The following is a 14,629-nucleotide window of genomic DNA, read 5'->3' on the forward strand; positions in this document are numbered from 1 at the left end:
CTTGCACCGTTGGTTTTCGTTGCTGCCACTCCATAGAAACCTTTCCATTCAGCTTTTTATCCAGTTCCTGTAAGATCTTGGCAAAACCGTCGTTTGGCTGTGCTCGGCGGTGTACTCGTTTCAGTGTGTTCCATGCTTCTAGTAGAGTGAACTTCCTATATATTGATATAAATTACACTGATTTGTTAGTGTGCCAAGTTTCAAAATGACATATATTCTGAAAAGGAGTATAATATATAATTAGCTATTAAGATTCAAAAACATTTAACTATTTTAACTATTTAACAAGATTGCATAATTTTAAATCTCTTTTACTTACTTTCTGGGCATTTAGTAAGCAAGAACCAGAATAAGAGTTCTGCTTCTCCCCTCAAAACAATGAACTAAAACTCTCTGAACTATCTGCTCAACATAATCTATAAAATCACTAGCTTCTTTAAATATACTGTTGATGTTACAATCTTCATTGTCACTCACCTGTTTTCAATGAGCAAGAACAGGACAAATATAAGAGTTAAATCACTGACATAACTTAATAAATAAAATGATTAAGCGAGGAGATTTCGACGTTAGCATTAACATGGAACAAACAAATACCGTTGGGTGAGACATGATAATACGACTTACATAGAAATTTTTATATGTAAATAGATCAGGAAACTGAGAATCGGCCTGTCCAATTTTGTCAGTACACAAACACAATATATGTGTGATTCCCAAGCGTTGCAACGTGTATATAGATCTTGCAGCCAATGCTCCACCAACATAGAGAGTATTTGTAACGACGGAAGGTTTCTCTGTATTCGCAGCCTCAAATATCAACACAATCCTCTCAGGGATATGCTCAAGTCTTGTCTAAAAGTTCAAGGAGTAAATGCTTTATTTGGAGATACATAAATGAATCAAGTTTAAGATGTTAGTTTTTGGTGTAATAAAACGAATTTACCTTCAGTTCACATGCATCAATGACAAAGTTGTCGTCACTAACCTTTCAAAGAACAAGCAGAGACTAACCTTATGAAAAAGATGAATATCAGCACCATCTCCTGACAAGAATATACAACAGCAATATTCAACCAAACTACAGGCATCACCATATATAGATTCGGAGACAAGTGCCTCAAAAATTTTCCGCATTTTTTTCCTAGTCAATCTATTCATCCTGCAATCTGAAATTTTCTATTTTTTAAATTATAATTTTTTAGTTTCACAAATTGATGAACAAACTAGCTCTAATCTGGATATGTATGCGTGAGAAGAAGAATAAATAAATTCTAAAGAGACAAGAAAAGATGGGGTTAAACATTCTTTTGGTAAGTTTTTAGCAAAAATTTAAATACTTAACCAATTTATTTTACATCTTGGATTTGAACTTTGAAGAACATGAAACAATCAAATCATCACCATCTTAACAGATTATAATTTGAAATGCCATTTCAATAAAAAATTGTACCTGATTTAATAAAGTACTGCTTCCATGCTTAGTGGGCAATATGTGAAGACCTTTGGTAGTATCTATATTATCACTAGGAGACAATATTGTGTGATCAGTAATAATTTCTTGTTTCAGTTTTTCATTAAGATGGAGCTCATTAAAGTCCTCGTTTATTCTACAATGAGCAATGTTCTGTCTTGCCATAGATGTAGGCATATTTTCAAATGGATACATTGGCATACAATCTATATCCTGCAGTATGAAAATAATAGTGTCACCATAGTGCATTCAAAATACTTTATATCTTATTGTAATTACTAGTCAATCATAAAATCTAAAATCTACTAAATAGACTTTGGAGCTAGCTAGCTAGATTCTTGCCTGAGCCTTAAGATTAGTTGTGGAAACAAATAATGTTCAGAATTTTGGATATTGTACTTATGAAATATTATATGGATGTAACTACCTCCTAGATAGTTATGAATTTTTCTTATAGCAGGAAGATACATGCATCAACAGGGTGATCTATAACAATTCAACAATAGGTATCTCTCATAGCAGTGAACAAAATAGAGATAAGAATGAGTTACTCCTTCCTGAATTTCAGAATCTTATGAAAGAAGTATAATTTGGAGCCACCACTGACAGGATAGATGTATAAGTCATGAGAAGGATGACTATGAAAAAGAGGTAACAAAACCCAAAAACATGATTTCAATGCTTCAAGAAAGGTAACGTAGTCTTGAGGTTCAACTTCTTGAGTGCTGTGGTCTTAGAGAGCAAGAAAAAGCAGTGAAGGAACTGCACAATAGATTGAAGAAAAGTAATATAGAGGCAAAGATGTTTAGTCTAAAGGTTCAGACCTTACACTCAGAGAATCATAGATTACAGGAACAGGTGGCTGATCATGCAAAAGTGGTAGCTGAGTTTTAGACCACAAAAGCCAAAGTTGAACTATTGCAGAAGAAACTTAGGCATGAAGCTGAACATAATAGGGAGCAGATCATAATTCTTCAACAAAGAGTTTCCAAATTGCAAGAACAAGAACAAGAATTCAAAGTTGTTGACTGTGATCATGATATTCAATTAAAGCTGCAAAAGCTGAGGGATCTTGAGTCTGAAGTAGAAGTGTTGAGGCAGTCTAATTTCAGATTGCAGCTGAAAAATTCTGAATTAGCTCAAAGATTGGATTCTACACAAATCCTTGCAAATGCTGTTCTGGAAGAACCAGAGGTAATAACGTTATATTATATTCTTTTAGTCTCTCTTTGTTTTTCTTGGAAATCTTCCAAAGTAATTTTCAAGTCTTTTCTTATTTTTTATATTGACTGCAACTTGATAAACCCCAATTTTGTAGTTTATCTTGTGCTTATTTCGGGGGATTTTATCAATTTTTCCTACATTTATTCAATGAAATAGCATGGTTTTATAGTTCTCTCTGATTTTATGCTTAAGTGTAAAAACATGCTTTTTAGCCCTTAAATTGGTGATTTTAACTCACCTTAATTCCATTTGATGCCTTGATGTGTTTGTTAGTGATTTCAGGTTCATAAGGCAAGCATTGGATGGAAGAAGTGAAGAGAAAAGCATACAAAGTGGAGAATGCAAGAAGAAATAAGGATTGGGAATACATCAATGGACGCGCACGCGCACCAGGCGCGCACGCGCAGAAGTGACGTCGCATGGCGACGTGTACGCGCACATGACGCGTACGCGTGGATAGGAAAATTGCCAGGCGACGCGTACGCGCACATGACGTGTATGCGTCGATGCTCGCACGTGACTCACTTAAAGGAAAACGCTGGGGGCAATTTCTGAGCTGCCTAGGCCCAAATCCAACTCATTTCTGATGCTATTTCATTCAGAATTCAAGCTTGGGCAAGGGAGGAGCAATTGTTTGGAGTTTTGCATTATGTAGCTTAGTTTCTAGAGAGAGAAGCTCTCTCTTCTCTCTAGAATTAGGGTTCTTAGGCCAAATTTCATCTTAGATCTAGGTTCAATTTCTTAATTTCATCTTGTTTTCACTACAATTCCTTGTTTCTACACTTTAATTCTCTTAGTTTGTGATGTTAATTTTACTTTCATGTCTCTTTTATGCTCATGCACTCATGTTGGATTTGAACCCCTTTTAATGCAATTTAATGTTTGATGTTCTTTTATTGTTGATTTGAGTTGTGAATTTACTTTCCTTGCAATTGGTAGTTGGTAGATTTTATCTTTCCTTGCAATTTACCATGCTTTCCATTTATACCCACCAAGTGTTTGACAAAATGCTTGGTTGGATGTTAGAGTAGACTTTTGAGCATTCTTGGCTTGGAAAGAGTAACTAGGCAATCTTGAGTCATGAAAACCCAACCTATGTTGGTGATCTAGAATTGTTAGCTAATATTGTTTCCATTGACTCTAATATTTTGCTAATTCAATTAGTAAGTGATTAGCACTTTTGGATTGAGATTAGTTAGTCTTATTAGACTTTCTTCGAGTGTGAAGATAATATTACACCTTCTTCCATCGTCGGGGATGACGTAATAAGATAAATTCTTGTTTATTATTGTGATATGATTAGCTAGTCTTGTTTGACGTTCTCCCTATGTGAAGATAACATGATACCTTCTTCTATTTGCTGGAGTTGACTAAAGTGGATGAATTAATCATTGTATGACTAGGATAGAAAGCCTATATTCTCAACCCTTGCCATGAACGTCTCTCTTTATTACTTGCTTCTTTTAATTGCTTGCTTGATTTACATTTCTTGTCATTTATTTTCTTGTCCTATTACAAAATCAAACCCCCTTGTTCCTTCATAGCCAATAATTGACCACTTCATTGCAATTCCTTGTGAGACGACCCGAGGTTTAAATACTTCGGTTAATTTTTATTGGGATTTGTACTTGTGACAAAACCAAATTTTTTATTGAGGATTGTTTGTTGGTTTAGGAACTATACTTGCAACGAGAATTTATTTGAGAAATTCTAGACCGACACGACAAAATTCTTACATCAAATGGCGCCGTTGCCGGGAATTGCAATGGTGCTATGTTGTTGGCTATTGTATATATTTTGAATAATTTAATTTTTAGTTTGTTTGTTAGTTTTTGCTAGTTGTAGAATTTTGTTTCTCTTTATCTCTTGTTAGTCTTTGTTTTTATTTTCTCTCGTCACTATGAATTCTCATCCTTTTGGCTATGAGCATGGTTACAACTATGTTGTAGGAAATGGAAGCTTCAATGGGGATGTGCATCAAGGATTTGGAGATCAAAGGTGGGAGGAGCCCCAAGCTTATGGACAACTTTATTGGCAACAACCTCCTCCGACTTCTTATGGGTACAATTCAAATCTAGATGCATACCAATCCAATGTGTGTGATGATCCTCATTGTGGTTGTCAACCACAATCATCATATGCATATGAACCCCCTCCTCAATATAGCCCTCCACCATACTCACAAGCCTCATACCACCATTCACCTCCATATGACCCTAACCCATACCCACCATACCAACCACCATATGAACCATATCTAGAGCCACCATCATTCCAACACCAATACTTCCATGAACCACAAAGTCCACACACACCACCTCAAGAATTTCACCAATATAAACCACCTTCCAATTACAATACCCTTCCCTCAAACAATGAACCCTCTGGTGGACGAAATTGTGATTCAAATTCTTGTATCATTTGTGATCAATGTTCTAATTATGGCTCTGGTGGAATTCACAACTCCGTTCAACTAACCAGCAAGTGTACTGGGTCGTCCAAGTAATACCTTACGTGAGTAAGGGTCGAATCCACAGAGATTGTTGGTATGAAGCAAGCTATGGTCACCTTGTAAATCTCAGTCAGGAGGATTAAAGGTTTATGGGTTTGAAAATATAAAATAAAAAGAAAATACATAATAAAAGGGATAGAAATACTTATGTAGATTCATTGGTAGGAATCTCAGATAAGCGGAATGGAGATGCTGTAGAGCTCTCGGACGCCTGCTCTCCTATTCCCTCTACTCAATCCTTCTTACTCCTTTCCATGGCAAGCTTTGTATAGGGGTTCACTATCAGCTGTGGCTACTTTCATTCCTCTCGGGGAAATAACCTGCACGGCTGTCACTCGCACAGCTAACCAGTCTGGAGGCATCACCCATGGTTGATAGCTACATCCCATCCTCGCAGTGAAAGCTATGCACGCACTCTGTCACAGTACGGCCAATCACCGGTTGGTTCCCGCTCCTACTGGAATAGAATCCCTCTTTTGCGTTTGTCACTAACGCCCAGCAGGTTAAAGTTTGAAGCACGTCACAGTCATTCATGAACGGAATCCTACTCGGAATACCACAGACAAGGTGAGACTTTCCGGACTCCCAGGATCCTACTCGGAACACCACAGACAAGGTTGGACTTTCCGGATCCAGATGAATGCCGCCAACTATCTAACTTATACCACGAAGATTCTGTTGGGGAATCTAAGAGATACACATTCAAGCTTGTGTTGCATGTAGAACGAAAGTGGTTGTCAATCACGCGCGTTCATGAGTGAGAATAATAATGAGGGTTATTACTCATCATTATTCATCATGTTCTTGGGTGCGAATGAATATCTTGGAATAAGAATAAGAGAGATTTGAATAAAAGAAAATAGAACTTCATTAATACTTGAGGTACAGCAGAGCTCCACACCCTTAATCTATGGTGTGCAGAAACTCCACCGTTGAAAATACATAAGTAAAAGAAGGTTCAGGCATGGCCGAATGGCCAGCCCCCTAAACGTGATCAATGATCTCCTAAGATGAAGAATAAAATAAAACTGAGATCAAAAGATGATTGATACATTAGTAAATCATCCTATTTATAATAAACTAGCTCCTAGGGTTTACATGAGTAAGTAATTGATGCATAAATCCACTTCCGGGGCCCACTTGGTGTGTGCTTGGGCTGAGCTTGATTTATCCACGAGCAGAGGCTCCTCTTGGAGTTGAATTTCGAGTTATGATGTGCTTTGGGCGTTCAACTCCGGATTATGACGTTTTTCTGGCGTTTAACTCCAGAAAGGAGCGTGTACTTGGCGTTCAACGCCAGTTTGCGTCGTCATTCTTCGAATAAAGTATGGACTATTATATATTGCTGGAAAGCCCTGGATGTCTACTTTCCAACGCCGTTGAGAGCGCGCCAATTGGAGTTCTGTAGCTCCAGAAAATCCATTTCGAGTGCAGGGAGGTCAGAATCCAACAGCATCAGCAGTCCTTTTGTCAGCCTTTTTCAGAGTTTTGCTCAAATCCCTCAATTTCAGTCAGAATTTACCTGAAATCACAGAAAACACACAAACTCATAGTAAAGTCCAGAAATGTGAATTTAACATAAAAACTAATGAAAACATCCCTAAAAGTAGCTCAAACTTACTAAAAACTATATAAAAACAATGCCAAAAAGCGTATAAATTATCCGCTCATCACAACACCAAACTTAAATTGTTGCTTGTCCCCAAGCAACTGAAAATCAAATAGGATAAAAAGAAGAGAATATACTATAAAGTCCAAAATATCAATGAATATTAATTTAATTACATGAGCGGGACTTGTAGCTTTTTGCTTCTGAACAGTTTTGGCATCTCACTTTTTCCTTTGAAGTTCAGAGTGATTGGCATCTTTAGGAACTTAGAATTTCGGATAGTGTTATTGACTTTCCTAGTTAAGCATGTTGATTCTTGAACACAGCTACTTATGAGTCTTGGCTGTGGCCCTAAGCACTTTGTCTTCCAGTATTACCACCGGATACACAAATGCCACAGACACATAACTGGGTGAACCTTTTCAGATTGTGACTTAGCTTTGCTAAAGTCCCCAGTTAGTGGTGTCCAGAGCTCTTAAGCACACTCTTTTGCTTTGGATCACGACTTTAACCACTCAGTCTCAAGCTTTTCACTTGGACCTTCATGACACAAGCACATGGTTAGGGACAGCTTGGTTTAGCCGCTTAGGCCTGGATTTAATTTCCTTGGGCCCTCCTATCCATTGATGCTCAAAGCCTTGGATCCTTTTTACCCTTGCCTTTTGGTTTTAAGGGCTATTGGCTTTTTCTATTGCTCCTTCTTTTTCTATATATTCTTTTTAGATCTCTTCTCTTTTTTTTTTTTTTTTTTTACTCTTTTTTTTTCACTGCTTTTTCTTGCTTCAAGAATCAATTCCATGAATTTTTCAGATCATCAATAACATCTCTCTTTGTTCATCATTCTTTCAAGAACCAACAATTTTAACACTCATAAACAACAAGATCCAAAGACATATGCACTGTTCATTCATTCATTCAGAAAACAAGAGCATTGTCACCACATCAAAATAATTAAACTAAATTCAATAATAATTTCGAAAATTATGTACTTCTTGTTCTTTTGAATTAAAACATTTTTCTTTTAAGAGAGGTGAAGGACTAATGGATTTTATTCATAGCTTTAAGGCATGGTTACATACTAATGATCATGAAATAAAGACACAAAACATAGATAAACATAATAATTAAAAACCGAAAACAGAAAGAAATAAAGAACAAGGAATGAATCCACCTCTAGTGGCGTCTTCTTCTTGAAGGACCAATGATGTTCTTCAACTCTTCTATGTCCCTTCCTTGCCTTTGTTGCTCCTCCCTCATTGCTCTTTGATCTTCTCTTATTTCTTGAAGAGTGAGGGCGTGTTCATGGTGTTCCACCCTTAGTTGTTCCACATTATGGCTCAAATCTTCCAAGGAGGTGCTAAGTTGCTCCCAATAGTTGTTGGGAGGAAAGTGCATTCCATGAGGCATTTGTTGATGATGCACTTCCTCTTGTTCTCCTTGAGGGCCGTGAGGAACTTCCCTTGTTTGCTCCATCCTTTTCTTGGTGATGGGCTTGTCTTCTTCTATGGAGGCATCTCCATCTATGATAACTCCGGCTGAATAACATAGATGGCATATGAGGTGAGGGAATGCTAGTCGTGCCATGTATGAAGGTTTGTCAGCTATTTTGTAGAGTTCATTGGCTATGACTTCATGAACCTCTACTTCTTCACCAATCATGATGCTATGAACCATGATGGCCCGATCCACAGTAACTTCAGATCGGTTGCTTGTAGGGATGATGGATCTTTGAATGAACTCCAACCATCCTCTAGCTACAGGCTTGAGGTCCAGTCTTCTTAGTTGGACTGGCTTGCCTTTGGAGTCTACTCTCCATTGGGCGCCTTCCACACATATGTCCATAAGGACTTGGTCCAACCTTTGGTTAAAGTTGACCCTTCTTGTGTAGGGGTGTTCATCACCTTGCATCATAGGCAAATGAAACGCCAACCTCACATTTTCCGGACTAAAATCCAAGTATTTCCCCCTAACCATTGTGAGATAATTCTTTGGGCTTGGGTTCATGCTTGGGTCATGGTTTCTAGTGATCCATGCATTGGCATAGAACTCTTGAACCATTAAAATTCCAACTTGTTGTATGGGGTTGGCTATGACTTCCCAACCTCTTTTTTGAATTTCAAGTCGGATTTCCGGATACTCATTCTTCTTGAGTTTGAAAGGGACCTCATGGATCACTTTCTTCTTTGCCACAACATCATAGAAGTGGTCTTGGTGGCTCTTGGAGATGAATCTCTCCTTCTCCCATGACTCGGAAGTGGAAGCTTTTGCCTTCCCTTTTCCTTTTCTTGAGGAAACTCCGGCCTTGGGTGCCATTGATGGTGAATGAAAAATAAAAAGCTTAGGCTTTTTACCACACCAAACTTAAAATTTGCTTGTCCCCAAGCAAAAAGAAAAGAAGAGTAGAAGAAGAAGAAGAAAATATGGAGAGAGGGAGAAGAGAGGGTTCGGTTATGTGGGAGAATGTGGGTTTGTGTTGTGTGAAAATGTAAAAGAAAAGAAGGGTATTTATAGGGAGGGGGGAGGGTATAGGTTCGGCCATATTGGGTGGGAAAGGGTGGGAAATTGAATTTGAAAGTAGTGGGGGTAGGTGGGGTGTATGGGGAAGAGGGGTTGATGTGAATGGTGAATGGGGAAGAGGAATTGAGGTGATAGGTGAAGGTTTTTGGGAAGTGTGACATTGAGAATGAGATTTGGATTAGAAGAATGTGATTAGGATTAAAAGAAATGTGGTAGGTGGGGATCCTGTGGGGTCCACAGATCCTAAGGTGAGGATCCTGTGGGGTCCACAGATCCTGAGGTGAAAACAAATACCATTCCTTCACCATATAGGCATGTAACATGCCTTGATGCATCATTCTGGCGTTCAAACGCCCATTGATGCTAGTTCTGGGCGTTAAACGCCCATGTTATGCATGATTCTGGCGTTGAACGCCAGTTTCATGCTTGTTTCTGGCGTTCAGCGCCAGATTGTCCTCTGTGTGCGCATCCTGGCGTTAAACGCCAGGTTGTTGCTTGTTTTGGGCGTTCAACGCCAGAATGGTGCTCTGTTCTGGCGTTGAACGCCGGCCAGATGCACCTTCTGGGCGTTGAACGCCAGCCCGTGCGTCCCCAGGGTGAAAAATTTTTTTTTCTTCTGTTTTTGACTCTGTTTTTAATTTTTTTGATTTTTTCGTGACTCCTCATGATCATGTACCTAATGAAACACAAAAATAACAAAGAAACAAAATAAAATAGAATTAGATAAATAAAATTGGGTTGCCTCCCAACAAGCGCTTCTTTAATGTCAATAGCTTGACAGTGGCTCTCATGGAGCCACATGGTGATCAGGTCAATTTAGTGTGTAGTGTTCCCAACACCAAACTTAGAGTTTGGATATGGGGTTTGAACACCAAACTTAGAGTTTGGTTGTGGCCTCACAACACCAAACTTAGAGTTTAACTGTGGAGGCTCTTCTTGACTCTGAACTGAGAGAAGCTCTTCATGCTTACTCTCTTTTGTCATAGAGGGATGGCCATGTGCTTGAAACACAAGGTAGTCCCCATTCAATTGAAGGACTAACTCACCTCTGTTGACATCTATCACAGCTCCTGCTGTGGCTAGGAAAGGTCTTCCTAGGATGATGCATTCATCATCTTCCTTCCTAGTATCTAGGATTATGAAATCAGTAGGGATGTAAAGGCCTTCAACCTTTACTAGCACGTCCTCTACTAATCCATAAGCTTGTCTTATGGACTTATCTGCCAATTGTAATGAGAACAAGGCAGGTTGTACCTCAATGATTCCCAGCTTCTCCATCACAGAGAGTGGCATAAGATTTATCCCTGACCCCAGATCACATAGAGCTTTTTCAAAGCTCATGGTGCCAATGGTACAAGGTATTAAGAACTTGCCAGGATCTTGTTCCTTTTGAGGTAGAGTTTTCTGAATCCAAGTGTCTAGTTCACTAATGAGTAAGGGAGGTTTACTTTCCCAAGTCTCATTACCAAACAGTTTGGCATTCAGCTTCATGATAGCTCCTAAATATAGAGCAGCTTGCTCTCCAATCACATCTTCATCCTCTTCAGAGGATGAATATTCTTCAGAGCTCATGAATGGCAGAAGGAGATTTAATGGGATCTCTATGGTCTCTAGATGAGCCTCAGATTCCTCTGGATCCTTAATAGGAAACTCCTTCATGCTTGAAGGACGTCCCAGGAGGTCTTTCTCCTTAGGATTTTCGTCCTCCTCCTCCCTAGTGCATTCGGTCACTTTGATTAAATCAATGGCCTTGCACTCTCCTTTTGGATTCTCTTCTGTATTGCTTGGGAGAATACTGGGAGGAGTTTCAATAACTTTCTTACTCAGCTGGCCCACTTGTGCTTCCAGATTTCTAATGGAAGATCTGGTTTCATTCATGAAACTGAAAGTGGCCTTTGACAGATCAGAGACTATGTTGGCTAAATTAGAATTGTTTTGTTCAGAGTTCTCTGTCTGTTGCTGAGAAGATGATGGATATGGCTTACTATTATTCAGCCTTGCACGTCCACCATTGTTAAAACCTTGATGGGGTTTTTGTTGATCCTTCCAGGAGAAATTCGAATGATTTCTCCATGATGAGTTATAGGTGTTTCCATAAGGTTCACCTAAGTAATTAACTTCTGCCATGGCAGGGTTTTCAGGATCATAAGCTTCTTCAGAAGCTACCTCTCTAGTACTATTGGATGCATGTTGCAATCCATTCAGATTCTGAGAGATCATGTTGACCTGTTGAGTCAACATTTTGTTCTGAGCCAATATGGCATTCAGAGCATCAATTTCAAGAACTCCTTTCTTCTGAGGTACCCCATTGTTCACGGAATTCCTTTCAGAGGTGTACATGAACTGGTTGTTTGCAACCATGTCAATGAGTTCTTGAGCCTCTTCAGGCGTTTTCTTCAGGTGAATAGATCCACCTGCAGAGTGGTCCAATGACATTTTCGAAAATTCAGAGAGACCATAATAGAATATATCTAATATGGTCCATTCAGAAAACATGTCAGATGGACATCTCTTGGTCAGCTGCTTGTATCTTTCCCAAGCTTCATAGAGGGATTCACCATCTTTTTGTTTGAAGGTTTGAACATCCACTCTCAGCTTGCTCAGCTTTTGGGGAGGAAAGAACTTGTCTAAGAATGTAGTGACAAGCTTATCCCATGAGTCCAGGCTATCCTTGGGTTGTGAATCCAACCATACTCTAGCTCTGTCTCTTACAGCAAAAGGGAAAAGCAAGAGTCTGTAGACTTCAGGATTAACTCCATTTGTCTTTACAGTGTCACAGATCTGCAAGAACTCAGTTAAAAACTGATAAGGATCTTCAGATGGAAGTCCATAAAACTTGCAGTTTTGTTGCATCAATGCAACTAGTTGAGGCTTAAGCTCAAAGTTATTGGCTCCTATGGCAGGAATGGAGATGCTTCTTCCATCAAACTTGGATGTTGGCTTTGTGAAGTCACCAAGCATTCTCCTTGCATTATTATTATTATTTTCGGCCATCTCTTCCTCTTGTTCGAAATTTTCTAAAAGGTTGCTTCTGGATTGTTGTAATTTAGCTTCTTTTAATTTTCTCTTCAGAGTCCTTTCAGGTTCTGGATCAACTTCAACAAGAGTGCCTTTGTCCCTGTTCCTGCTCATATGAAAGAAAAAGGGAACACAAAAAAAAGAAAGAAGGAATCCTCTATGTCACAGTATAGAGATTCCTTTATGTTAGTAGAAAAAGAAAGGGGTAGAAGAAGAGGAATGGATTCGGATTTTTGATGAAGAGGGGTGAATAGAAGTGTTAGTAATTAAATAATTAAATAGAAGAGGAAGAGAGAAGAGAAATTTCGAAAATAATTTTGAAAAGGAGTTAGTGATTTTCGAAAATTAGAGATAAAATGTAATTAAAATTAAAACATGAAACAATTAATTAATTAAAAAGAACTTTTTGAAAAAGAGAGAGATATTTTCGAAAATAGAAGAGGAAAAAGTAGTTAGGTGGTTTTGAAAAAGATAAGAAACAAACAAAAAGTTAGTTGGTTGATTGAAAAAAAGATTTGAAATCAAAATTTAAAAAGATAAGAAGATAGTAAGTTGGATAAGATATTTTAAAATTAAATTTTGAAAAAGATAAAATTTTTGAAAAAGATAAAATTTTTTTTTTTTTTTGAAAAAGATAAGATAAAAGATAAAAAGATTTAATTCAAAAAAATTTTGAAATTATTTACTTCACTAACAAGAAACTACAAGATAAGATTCTAGAACTTAAAGATTGAACCTTTCTTAACAAGAAAGTAACAAACTTCAAATTTTTGAACCAATCACATTAATTATTAGTGAATTTTCGAAAATTACATATAAAGATAAGAAAAAGAATTTGAAAATATTTGAAAAATATTTTTGAAATTTTCGAAAATAAATAAAAAATTTTGAAAAAGATATAATTTTGAAAAAGATAAGATTTTTAAAATTGAAATTTTGACTTGACTTGTAAGAAACAACTAATTTTAAAAATCTTTTGACCAAGTCAACCCAAAATTTCGAAATTGTGGAGGGAAATAAGGAAAAGATATTTTTGATTTTTGAATTTTTAAGGAAAAACACAAAAATGACCCAAAACATGGAAATTTTGGATCAAGACACAAGATGCATGCAAGAATGCTATGAATGTCAAGATGAACACCAAGAACACTTTGAAGATCATGATGAACATCAAGAACATATTTTTGAAAAATTTTGATGCAAAGAAAACATGCAAGACACCAAACTTAGAAATTTTTAATGTATGAAAAATATGAATGCAAAAATGCACATGAAAAACAACAACAATACAAAATAAGAAATCATCAAGATCAAACAAGAGGACTTATCAAGAACAACTTGAAGATCATGAAGAACACTATGAATGCATGGGATTTTCGAAAAATGCAAGAAAAATTTTTAAAAGCATGCAATTGACACCAAACTTAAAAATTTGACTCAAGACTCAAACAAGAAACACAAAATATTTTTGGATTTTATGATTTTCTAATTTTTTTGGATTTTTATTTAATATTTTCGAAAATAAGGTTTTGAAAAACGAAAAATAAAAGAAAAATTTTGAAAAAGATTTTTGAAAAAGAAAATTACCTAATCTGAGCAACAAGATGAACCGTCAGTTGTCCATACTCGAACAATCCCCGGCAACGGCGCCAAAAACTTGGTGTTGTTGCCGGATTAAAAACTTGGCACCATTGTGGGTTGGAAACAATTGTTTGAATTGTTGTTCGAAATTAATTGTTCCCCGGCAACGGCGCCAAAAACTTGGTGGACGAAATTGTGATTCAAATTCTTGTATCATTTGTGATCAATGTTCTAATTATGGCTCTGGTGGAATTCACAACTCCGTTCAACTAACCAGCAAGTGTACTGGGTCGTCCAAGTAATACCTTACGTGAGTAAGGGTCGAATCCACAGAGATTGTTGGTATGAAGCAAGCTATGGTCACCTTGTAAATCTCAGTCAGGAGGATTAAAGGTTTATGGGTTTGAAAATATAAAATAAAAAGAAAATACATAATAAAAGGGATAGAAATACTTATGTAGATTCATTGGTAGGAATCTCAGATAAGCGGAATGGAGATGCTGTAGAGCTCTCGGACGCCTGCTCTCCTATTCCCTCTACTCAATCCTTCTTACTCCTTTCCATGGCAAGCTTTGTATAGGGGTTCACTATCAGCTGTGGCTACTTTCATTCCTCTCGGGGAAATAACCTGCACGGCTGTCACTCGCACAGCTAACCAGTCTGGAGGCATCACCCATGGTTGATAGCTACATCC

General features: G+C 37.5%; 1 pseudogene; it reads left to right on the forward strand.

Moving 5' to 3' along the window:
- Positions 1 to 1,292: 1,292 nt before the first annotated feature.
- Positions 1,293 to 14,629, forward strand: part of LOC130977898 (pentatricopeptide repeat-containing protein At2g15690, mitochondrial-like) — a 65,721-nt pseudogene continuing 52,384 nt past the window's right edge.

The sequence above is a fragment of the Arachis stenosperma genome, chromosome 1 (assembly GCF_014773155.1).
Source record: "Arachis stenosperma cultivar V10309 chromosome 1, arast.V10309.gnm1.PFL2, whole genome shotgun sequence".
Lineage (NCBI taxonomy): Eukaryota > Viridiplantae > Streptophyta > Magnoliopsida > Fabales > Fabaceae > Arachis > Arachis stenosperma.